This window comes from Fukomys damarensis, unplaced genomic scaffold (assembly GCF_012274545.1).
Source record: "Fukomys damarensis isolate Sample0158 unplaced genomic scaffold, DMR_v1.0_HiC HiC_scaffold_15, whole genome shotgun sequence".
NCBI lineage: Eukaryota > Metazoa > Chordata > Mammalia > Rodentia > Bathyergidae > Fukomys > Fukomys damarensis.
In genome coordinates this window covers 28,955,060-28,965,803 of record NW_022900927.1, presented here as the reverse complement: position 1 = coordinate 28,965,803, position 10,744 = coordinate 28,955,060, and the positions used below count along the sequence as shown (strand labels likewise).

The 10,744-nt window shown below is 39.7% G+C and overlaps 1 pseudogene; it reads right to left on the bottom strand.

The window, feature by feature from the left end:
• Positions 1-233: 233 nt before the first annotated feature.
• LOC117286116 lies at positions 234-2,442 on the bottom strand (annotated as a pseudogene).
• Positions 2,443-10,744: the final 8,302 nt, after the last annotated feature.

Below are 10,744 nucleotides of genomic sequence, written 5' to 3'. Positions count from 1 at the left end.
TGTAGCTTTTAATGAAACATTGACCCAAATGCCAGTAACTTCAGAAAAGAATTGGTGGAGGGAAGAAAGTTATTTTATTTAGGAAAAATATCCACTATCTTTTTCCTAATCTTTAATACACACAAATTAAACATAAACGGCTGCTGTAACACTTAAACAATTCCTATGTACTGGAGCAATAATTACAAGATCTAAATACAATTATCCTTTTTAAACACTGGGTCAAGGCTTTACATAAAAATACCATCCTACTTTCCCCCCCTAAGTTTCTAAAATATTACATACTTTCCTCAACATCTGCAGCCATCCATCCAGGAATTTTTAGGAAACTTTTGTGCATGATCTTAATTCCTAATCCCTGGCTCTTTGGGCGCAGTGACAAAAGATCAAAACCACCAAGACTGATGGTTCACTTGAAGTCAGACAAGAGACCCTGGCTCAATTAGTCTCATAGGACGAAAGCAGTGCTGCATCAACTGGCTCCATGCAGGAGGGGCACGTGAAGGATCTCATCAACCAGTCATCTATACAGTCCAGGTGATAGATGTGCATGCACAGCAGAAATTAAATCGGGTCCCCGTAAACAAAGTCCATCATACAGATCACACACTCTCGGATCTTTTTTTCTGATCCATCTCTTCCAGGGTCATAAACTCCTTTAGGCAGATGCTGTGTAAGGCCTATTTTTTGAGCTATCCTAATTTGTTCCTCCTCGGTCAGCTGAATTGCTAGCCGAGTCTGGCTAGGTGTTGGATGATACGCTGGAACTGGAACTTGTTCCTGATATGGCAGCTGCGGCTCCTGATCCTGCTCCGTGCCCTCGCCAAAGCTAGCCCGGTCGGACTGAGACTCGTGAAGCAGGGAGATGTCATCCGAGGTGGGGGATTTGAGGCAGTTCCCATCTTCGGGGTTGGGCTGGGTGATCTGGGCTGTACTGCTCGGTGCCTGACTCCGAAACCTCTCCACGGTCTCCTCTGCTTCCCGGCGAAGGTTGTTCTGCCAGGTTTAAGCCTCACCTCTTACCTGTGCACTGCTCTGACCCCCAGTTGATTTCTTAATAGAAGCCATTCTTTTGGAGTGAGACAGAATCTCAGTTTAGCTTTAATTTATATTTCATGAATGACCAGTGATATTGAGCATTTTAAATATATTTATTTGCTGTTTCTGCTTCATCTGAGAAGTGTCTTTTCATTTTAGATACCCATTTTTCAGATTGGGTCTTTAAATCTGCGGGGTCTGATTCTTTTGAGTTCTTTATATATTCTAGATAGTAGTCCTTTGTCTGATGAATAGCTGGTAACATTTTTTTCCCTTGCTGTGGCTTGTCTCTTCACTCTGTTGGTAGTTTCTTGCTGTTCCAAAGCTTTTTAATAAGATGCGGTCCCAGTTGTTGATTATTTGTAGTATCTCCCATATGGTCTGGGTTTTGTTCATGAAGTCTTTGCCTACTCCTATGTCCTCAAGCATTCTACCTATTCCCTCTTACAGCAGATTTAATGATTTCATTTTAATATTTAGATTTTTGATCCATTTCAATTTTAGATTAGTGTGTGGTGAAAGATATGGTTCTAGTTTCAGTCTTCAGCAGGTGGAAAGCCAGCTTTTCCAGAACCATTCATTAAAGAGGCTGTCTTTCTTCCCATGAAGGTGTTTGGCCCCTTTGTCAAAGATTAGGTAGCTGAGTATATCTGGAGTTGTTTCGGAATCTTCTACTCATTGCATTGATCCTCAGGTCTGTTCTTTTGCCAGCACCATGCTGTTTTTTTTAAAAAAATCACAATAGTTTTGTAGTATAATTTCACATCAGGGATTATGATACCTCCTGCCTTGCCTTTGTTGCTTAGAATTGCCTTTGCTATTCTAGGTCTCTTCTGGTTCCAAATGAATTTTAAGATAGTTTTTCCTGATTCTGTGAGATATTCTCTTGGAATTTTGATTGGGATTGCATTCAGTCTGTATAACAATTTTGGAAGTATGGCCATTTTCCTATCCAACAACAAGGGATATCTTTACATTTTCTGATATCCTCTTTAATCTCCTTTTCCAGAGTGTTGTAATTTTCAAAGTAGAGTTCTTTTACTTCATTTGTTAGAGTGATTCCTAGGTATTTCATTTTTTGAGATGTTATTGTGAAAGGTATTGTTTCTCTAATTTCTCTTTCAGTAACTTTGTTATTCATAAAACTACAATATTTAAACAAGATAAAATATCTCTCCCATGAAAGTGAACTACACTTTTGGGCATAATTAAAAGAAAAGTGTGATATGAAAAACCATCCCCATTATAGGCCAAAGGTTGTGAGAAATAGTGAACTACCTTCTCTCCAGTGACTTCTTTCCCTGAGGCATACTGGCTGGAAGGAAGGCCAAGGTTTAAAAGAAGGACCAGGAGACACATGGCAGTGTCCAGTAATAGGCTGGTTTTCTCTCCCTTTATAGTCATGATTGATTACCCAGGGCTCCTCTGTGGAGATGGTAGTCCAGCCAGAGGGAGAAGGCAGAGAATGCCATGGGGCCCTTTAGTTTTACTAGACCAGCTGGTAAGGGGTCTGAGTTCTGGGACCTCCACCTCAGAGCACAGTTTCATTTCCAGTGGTCACCTTTGCAAACAGGGCATGGTTTAGGGGACCTCTTTTGGAAGTCTTCTTAAGGTGGCCTGGCTTTCTTCAGTGGTACCAGGTAGGTTAGTAGTCATTGAATTCTTCTTGGGGTCTGGAGAATCATACCTAGAGCCTGTTCCTTTTAACACTATGATTAATGCAGCTGCTTCTTTTTAGTCTGTTTTTTTCCCCTCCTTGGATATCTCTGGGTCTTGATTATAAAATATTGAAGAGGCAATTTTCATTAAAGTATCAAGTGAACTATCTGGAGCAAAATCACATTTTCCTAATATCTTTACCAACTTTAAGAATAATTTGTCCTTCTATCAAATCAGGAGCCAGGTATGTATATTCTACCTATGCCTTTTGTAAATGATCTAAGAAGGCAGAGGAGTTCTCATCTTTTGCCTGAAGCATAGTTGACAATTTAATGTAATCAAAGGCTTAGCTCTTGTCCTTTTTAAAACTTTAAGAATACATATCTGAAAGTGTCTCTTATTCTGATCTCCCTTTTAGTTAGCAGGCCAATGGGGACCTTGAATCGGAACTGCTTGTGATCCAGTAGGAATCAGCTGTTCCCATGGCTGCCCATCTTCTGACATTCTAAAATTAAGATAATATTCTTCCTTTTATAATGCTGCTTGTCTCTCATTAGAAGTCAATGCTTAAGAGTAGCATTACATCTTTCCAGTTTAGTTTATACATCTGAGTAAGCCTTCTAAAGATCTCAATGTATTTATTAGTGTTTTCTGAAAATTTTCCTAGATCTGGTTTGATCTGCCTTGGGTCAGTTAGAGGAAAGGGCATATGAACGCAGGTAGTCCCATATGATTTATATTTATAGTTTGAACACAAGAATTTTTTTTTGGTACCAGGGATCAAACTCAGCGCCTTGCACTTGTGAGGCAGGCATGGTGCCACTGAGCTTAAATCCCCAGCCCACAAGCAAGAGTTCTTAATGTAAAGAATGTCTAAACACAAGATAATTCTGACCATTTCCCCTCTTTTATAGTATAATTCTAGTTGTAAAATAGTATCATATTCAATTCTTCCTTTTGCATTCCATTTTGGCTCTAGGGGATAGGCAGGCCATGCACAGGTGCAGAAAAATATTAAATGGCTCTTTTTCAACATGGGAAAGTTGAGCATTTTCCAGTGCTTAAGAATACATTCTGAAGGAGTAAGAAGTTATGACATTGAGTATACCATCTGAAACAAGAGAAAAAATTGGCATCCCTTTTAATGTCTACTTGATTTCTATGTCCTCAAGGTATCCCTCAAATTAACTCAGCTCTAGGGCAGGGTGCTGTATCTGGAGAGCATCAGAAGCTAGTGTGGGCTGGACCATCCACCTGTTTACTGCCGTGTGACCCTATCTTCTTTGGGAACTCTTGATTTACTCCAGCAGGTATTAAAATTGATTTTAGCCATAACAGTCATGTTTTAAAGAAGGAAGCATTGCTAGCAATCAAATAATCAAGAGATCTGAACCATTGTTTTATAATTCTTTGAAAGAGAGTGAGAATATGTCAAAGAGCAAATTGGAAAAAGTTGGAGTACTTCTCATCCTGAAATAAAGATCACTTCTAGAGATAGAGTCAGGTAAAATGGCTCAGAGAAATCTTGCCATGGGTCCTAAGGTGGAGAAGCCTCTAAGACCTTCCTGTTATCTACCTAATCACCTGTACAACCTTCCTTAGTGGCAGAATGAGGCTACACTTTTTCAAGGTTTAATATAAAATTTCTATGTCTCTGAACTTATACTCATTGACTAGTAACCACAATTCACATGTTAGTAAAGGTGCATTTATCAATTTTCCACATGCACATGAAAGAAGAGAAAGGCTGACTAAAATCTCTTTTATACTTTTAGTATGTAAAAAGCACAAGTGTAAGTCACTGGCCGATTGCTATTCTCCTCTGTAAAAGGCAAACAGTCATTGCAAGTTGCCTTAGCCAAACTTCCTGTAGGGAGGGGTGGTCTAACTACAAAGTGATTTTAAAGTTAAATCCTGATGAGATGGAGAAAAGGTTAGGGGGAGTTTCTAACTTATTAGCATAGAGAAAAAGTCCAAACCTGTAGCTTAACTCTTAATGGTGGCTTAAGAGAGGGCTCTAACAGTGTCATCTATGGTCACTCTGGAACAGAGGATAAGATCGCTGAGTTATCTCTCACCTTACTGAGGAGTGTAGATAGGGATGATGGATAAATAATTTTTTTCTTCTGGTTATCCCGTTGGGTTGTCAGAGTCCAGTTTTCATCTAGGAACCTTTGGGTATCAGAGAGTAACCCTGGCCATGACCCCTCCACTGTTCTTTCAGTTTCCACTAGTTCCATGCAACCAGAGATTTGTCTCCAAAAAAGAAATCTAGCTGCTTGTTTGGTCAACATTTAGTCCGGAACTTATTAGTGAAAGTATTTTCCTCCCCTACACACATAAATGATAAGAACGAGTCCTAGAATGGGATAGAGAGAACCAGGAGGTTGGACATTCTCCCTTAAACTAAATGTTTTGGTCCCTTAAATGTTATGCTTGAGAGATAGTTTCTTCTAGTTTTATCTAAAAGTTGGTTCTTTCCACATGGTCTCAGGTTCAGTCTCCCGAAGAATACTGTTGTCCAGAACATTAAGTAGGGACATCCCTTTCATGTGTGTTGTCCTGGTTGGGCAAAATCCCAATGTCTCATCTGACCCAGAGACAGGATATGTGTGCCTCATCTAAGATGACTTCCTTGTCTTTGTCATTAGTAAATGTTCATTTTTTGTGGGTTTGACTTAAAGGTTCTTAGGAGGAAAATGCTGGGACACTCTAAGGTTCCTTTTTCTCTAATCTTACCTACCTTTAAAGAGGAAAACATAAAAGCAGGAAAGGAGCAGAGCTGCTGGGTTATTGTCTTTATTAACTAGCAGAAAGGGTCCCATGATTTATTAATAGGCATGTATATTTCTTAAATATAAAGTAGATTTCATAAAAAAAAACCCATTTCACAGCATTTCACGTCATAGTCCATTAGGGGGCGCTCTAATGCTATTTTTTTCCTAGCTCTGTTGTCTGAGATAACAAACCGTGACAAACAGGGAAGGAACGCCAATAAAATTAGCAACTAGTCCAAACGCAACATATACAAAACAAGAATAAAGTGGAACTATCTTACCATGTTCTCAACTGAAATGTACCATCATTTTAACAAAAAATTCAAGACAATTTTCACTGAGCCACAATTCAGAACCTCTGAAACAGAAGCAAACTCATATCTCTATCCAATTATCTCAGTAGGAGACCTCCAAATGATATAGGGATGATATATGGACCTCCAAATAACCCAAATAATATGAGGGAAATCTTATAACTCCCAACCTTCTAGATGTCTGTTACATCAGGTTTGTGTTCTCTAAAATCAAAGAATGAATTCTAGGAACAACAGAGGCTAAGAGTATGACATATTTATTAAGATAAAGATAGCTTCTAAGAGTCAGAAGGGAGCCCAGAAAGTGGGCTGCCCTTCAGCCCCACTTCTCAAGGGAGTTTTATAGAGCAAACCCATGAGGCAAGGCAGGTGTATGATGGGACAAAACTGTAGTCAACTTATAAGATTATATTATTTTATTATTATTAATAAGTATAACTGCTTAAGTATTGTTGATATAATGGAAAATCACAAGGTGGGTGTGAGATGGAGAAAACCATGGTTAACCAATAAGATTATAAATATAGTCACTTAGATAATAGTGATTAAATGGGAATCATATGTGAAAGCAAGTCACATAGCGAGGGTACATGGAACAAATTAGGACTTTGTTTCTGGAAGAAATGGGCTAGGGAGGTTTTGTTTCCCCATTCAAGGTGATTGATGCCTATTTAGAAAATCAATCACTGCTATTCGTCCTTAAGGGAAGTGTGTGGGTGTAGTAAGTTCTCTGTCTGAAAGCCTGGCCTTCAAAAATGTGCCTCCAGCAACAGTTGTGACATGTCTTTTATCTTCTGCATTGACTTACTCAAGGGCAAATCCTGTCTGACTGACTGTAATATTTTTTTTAACTAACTTAACTCTCTAAAATAGTTTTAGTGATTTTCAGAACAGCTAACTATATTAACCATGTAAAACTGAACTTTGCCTCACAAAGGTAAAGAATAAAATTGCTGACAAAAAGGAGGAAGTTAAAGGGGAAACGTTTATTAGAAGTACTGCATAAGATGAAAAAATAGCTCCCAGGTGAGAGGGTGTTGTCATCTGAGAGCCCATTAGTGGAACAAGGCTCGGGAGCTCTGACTGGGAGGGTAAGGTGGAAAATCACCAAGCAGACTCTGGGGAGGTTTCCGGAATGCTTCCACTTTATTCAGGAAATGCACAGGCTTGTACAGCTTATGTGTGGACAACCATGGGGGAGGAGCATGGGAGGATCATTTAACTACATAGCACTTTCTTATAGGTTATGCAGTAGTGGAGAACACTGGGTGATATCTTATTGGCTAGAAATATGGTGGGGTTATTTTTCTTGGGTGAGGTGAAGGAGACACAGACTAGGGGCAGAGGCACAGCCTGTTAGTGTGGAGCTCAAACTAACTCCATTTTGAAAAAGTTACTCCATTCTGTGATCAGGTCACCTCCCAGTTACTGAAAAAACCCCAAATTGCTCTTTTGACCAAATTACAAGCCCATGCTAAATGACAAAGGGCCTAGGAGACAGTGCTCTAACACCCTCCCATTGTAGCCATAGTCCTGACCTTTATTCAAACCCTGGCCTAGGAATGTAAGGCAATCTTGTATTGTTTAAAGTCTGGAACCTGATTAATGTATAAGTTAATGGTTCTATACTATGAAATACATAGAGACCCCAAGTTAATTGTTGAACTGTTTGCTCATCCTGAATGTCTTGGTAGCCTTTGAACCATCCTATAGATATCTATTAATTATCAATGTGTGACTGCCAAATACATAACTGCTGACCACCAACTCAAGTCAGCAGACCTTTGTCCCCTGCCTGCATTTTCAAAATGTTAAATACCTATTAATTATCAATGTGTGACTGCCAAATACGTAACTGCTGACCACCAACTCAAGTCAGCAGACCTTTGTCCCCTGCCTGCATTTTCAAAATGTTAACCAATCAGGCACTGACCCATCTAGAAAGCCCCTAGTTCTGCTTCTTCGCTGATAAAAAGCCTGTCTGAAACTGGGTATGGGGCTCTTGGTACGAAACCGCTATGTTGGTGAGGTCTGGGAGTCCAGGCTCGAGCTTGCAAGAAACTCCTCATGTGATTGCATCAGACTTAACTCCTTGGTGGTCTTTGGGGATATCATGATCTAGGCACAACATTAGACCCAGCCTCTATGCACTTAGGTGAATTAGCTCAGCCTCAGAGAGGTCTTCGAGTTTGCTCAGAAGACAGGAATGCAGTGCGCCTGGCCCAGCCAGGCTTGAACTTCTCCCAGAAGAGGGCTTCCAATGAACACTCTGTCCAGACCTTTATGGATAATCAGAGCCCAGAAATTTGCTCTGTTGTGTGGTGGACACCTGTCACAGGTGGCTCTGTGGGTTTAAAATGACAAATTGAAATTCAGGCTCCTAAACCAGTTACTCAGAATGCAGAGTTTAAAGGAAACCAATTTTAAAAGAAAAAAAATGTTGTATTTCTGAGTTCCTTGAAACTGCTCTGAATGTAGGGGGGGGGTGGCATTCCCCTGAGGAACTCCTTTCCTGGTCAGAGTCTATCTTCACTGCCTGGTCTTATTTTAATTCATATCAGTGTGGCTGCCCACCTTGAGCTTTGTTTCTTGCTACCTGCCTATTCATGAGTCAAATAGTTAAATTGCCTCTTACATTTTAAGGACCACTTTACTTGGGCAAGCCTAATACATGATTCAAAGCTATTCAGAAATGGTGATATTTTTTATTTCTTTCTTTTAACACATACATTAAAATATCCTTTTAGAAGACTATATTTCAAGGTGACAGTGAACAAATATAGGACATGATAAAATATAAATAAAGTATTTCTACTATTTAGAAAATACAGTGTCTCATCTTTGTGGTGATTCTGGTAACTTCTATTTTGAGCATTTCTTTTCTTTTCTTTTCTTTTTTTTGGTACCAGGGTTCAAACTCAGGACCTTGTGCTAGAGAAGCAGGCATGGTGCCACTGAGCTCAGATCATTTCAAAACTGAAGTAGGGACTGGGGATTTAGCTCAATGGCACCGCACCTGCCTCACAAGTGGAATGTCATGAGTTTGAATCCCCAGTACCAACTCCCCCAAACAAACAAAACATAAAGTAGACAGCTGTCCTATAATAGAGCAATGGGATAGAGAGGCTTTTCCAGCTTCTGTTATGCTTTGTGCCCTCTACTTATAAATACAATATTGGAAGTAGAGATATCTATGTGGGTGTGACTGTTAACTCTGTTTTGTTATTGGATTCTTATTTGTTATTGTTATTGTTCAGATTTGTTATTGGATTCAGAAACTAGCCTTGTAGACTCATAAATCATGCCCTTGGGTGTTCTTGGGTGGGTCATAGAGATATGACCTTGGGTACTCTATATATTCCCTCTCATAGTCCTCTCTGGCACTCTTCCCCTACTCTGTTTTCTAGCTGCCTTGGGTTGAATAGCTTTTCTCTGTCATACCCTACTGCCATGATATTTTTGTTTCGGAACCAGCTGATTTTCATGGGCTGGGCCTGAGGGTCACTGAGGCTGAAATAAGGAGTTTAACCCACTGCTTTAAAATAAGTGTTCAGGTTCACTAACTCCCATCATGGAAAAAGAATTTTCAGTGTGTGTCAGTAGAAGATTTTTTAGAGGTAGAAAGAGGTTGCACTCAAGAGTGGAGTGCAGGTGCTCAAAGAAATGAGGCACAATATCATTTGGAAGTGTCGATCTTTTATGTGTTTTGGGAAGTGAAAATCTGTAGATTTGATAATTACAGTCTCAGTCTCAGTCTTAGTCTTTAGAGGGTGGGAGAGGATAGCTCACCCTTACTGAGCTATTCCTATGGGAAATTCCAAAATGGTGTTACCTTCATGGATAACAGAGGACCATTAAAAGGACTGATGCATTTGTAGCTGAAAGTAAGTTTCCCAGGTCTGTGGTTATGGGAGAAGGAAAAACAGAAAATAAACTGTTTTTATGTTCTGAAGCTGCAGATTTTCTTTAAAATACAATTTTTAAAATTTTGATTTTTTTGTCTCCTTTACTTAACTTTGTTTCTTTTATCCTACCTCATGATCATCTACTATGCCTTCCAAAACCATGAGCCACATTAAACTTTTCTTCCTTTAAGTTGTGGGTATCAGTGATTGTGTCCCATCAATGGGAAAACTAATACAAAATAATGATACTGGGGAGTGGGTCTTTTGTTGTGATTGTACCTGACCATGTGGTTTAGAAGCCTATAACACTGGTTTGTGGGAGGAATTTGGAAGAGAATCACACCTGATGGGTGATTCTATTGAGAGATAAGAAGGCCAGAATGCTGATAGTAATGTGGACAGTAAAGGACAGGCTCAGGAGTTTTTTTTTTTCTGGTTTTTGAGAGAGGGTCTCACTAGATAGTTGAGACTGACCTGGAAATCACTATGTAGCATAGGCTGGGCTCGAATTTAAAGTGATCCTCCTGCCTCAGCCTCCCAAGTGCTGGGATTACAGGTGTGCACCACCACTTCCAGCACAAGAGGTTTTGATGTGATAAAGGACTACATTGGCAGTTGGATTAGAGGCCTATGTTGCATCCTCACAAAATTTGTCCGTATTTTACCTATGCCCTGAGACTTTGAAGGAGACTGATATTAAGGGTCGTGGACTAATTAATCTGGCAGAGAAAATTTCAAGACAGCCTAAATTCAGATTATGGCATGGGTACTGCTGCCTGCTTTTATCCAGATTTATAGTGAGAATCCAGGAAAAAATGCAGAGAAGGAAAATTTGAAAAATTTAATTTTGGACCAAACAGGAGGTGGCTGCACTAGAAGTGGACTTTAGTAATCAAATTAATTGCCTGACTTGTTCTTTGAGTAACGGTCAACCTTTTTCTTCAGCCACTCTTGTTATTGCCCAATGCTCTCATGAACAAAGCAGCCATAGTGGCAGAAATGGGGGTTATGCTGGGACATGGTAATATGAACTTCTACTCACTAAGGATGA